Genomic DNA, 1,609 nt, shown 5'->3' with positions numbered 1-1,609 from the left:
TTTTTTTTTTTTTTTTTTCTTAATAAATTAAAAATTCTTTTATAAGTATATTATGAAAAAGAATACAAAACATAAAAAATGAACAATATATATATATATATATATATATATATATATATAGGGATCATATATTATTGATTTGTAAGTTTTAAAAACCGCATATTTCATAAAGTCTTTTAATTTTACTGCAAAAAAAATAAAATTAATACGCAAACATTTTGAATGAAATAAAAAAAAAAAAGAAAAGAAATAAAGATAAATGTTAAAATATTGAAACAGTCACATGTTATATATATCAAATATATATTATATATATAATTATATATAATAATACATACAATAATTTATATATATATATATATTAAGTTAATAATTTATAAAACATTGGATGAGGAATTTATTATATATATAATATGAATTAAATATTCATAATCTTTTTTTTGTAGAAAATTATTATATATTCAAAAAAAAGAAAAAGAAAAAAATTCTTCCCAAGCATGCGCGCGTAAAATATTTATTTTATTTTTTAAAATAAAAATATATATAATATTATATTATTTGTATATATATATATATATATATATATATAATGTATTAATATATATATGTAGTTTTAATATTATGATTTTATTATATTATTATACATTAATATATATATTACATATAGGTGAAAACATTAAATAAATTTTGTTCTTTTATTTAAAAATAAACAAAAAAAAAAAAAAAAAAAAAAAAATGCAACCGTTTACATAATACATGAAAAATTAAAATAAATTCAAAGAGAAGCGAAATTCAAATTTTACATTTTATTTTAAAAAAAAATAAACTTTAAAATTTCATTGTTATAAGAGCTATTTTATAAAATAATTAATACATATAATATATATATATATATATATATCGTATTAAATATTCATTTAAAATTAATAATATTTTTATTTATATTAATTCGTTTATTTTTTTTAATAATGATTATTTTTAAATATATATAACATATAAATTTATATATATATATATATTTATTTATATTAATAATATTATAAATTATTATTACATATTCTTTATTTTTATTATTTTATTATTTTTTATTTTTATTTTTTTTGTGAATGTAAAATAATGCGATATAATAAAACAGAATATTATTAAAATGTAAATATATGTATATATATATATATTTATATATAAGTACTTTTAAATTTTTAGGTTGAATAAAAAAGTATAGTGTTCGATATAATACATACATACATACATATAATAGTACTTATTATATGTAAAACTATTATATATATATATATATATATATATGTATATTCTTTGTATAAGTTATTCATTTATTTATATATTATTTACCAATAAAATAAAAAATGCTTATTATTAAAAAGAATATTTTCCTTCGTATTCCTTCTTTTTAATCATCTCCATTTTTATATTCAACATTAAATTAAAATGTATACCACATATTTGGAAAGTATGCAATATGGATCATATATATAAATATAAATCTTTACATATGTGTATATATTATATATTCATTTTTTTTTTTTTTTTTTCTTTCTAAATAGCTACAAATTGTAATTGCCCAAATAGCTATAATTACCCAATATTTATT

The sequence above is a fragment of the Plasmodium reichenowi genome, chromosome 2, assembly GCF_001601855.1.
Source record: "Plasmodium reichenowi strain SY57 chromosome 2, whole genome shotgun sequence".
Classification (NCBI taxonomy): Eukaryota; Apicomplexa; class Aconoidasida; order Haemosporida; family Plasmodiidae; genus Plasmodium; species Plasmodium reichenowi.
The sequence above is the reverse complement of the archived record's forward strand: the minus strand, read 5'-3'. Positions refer to the sequence as shown.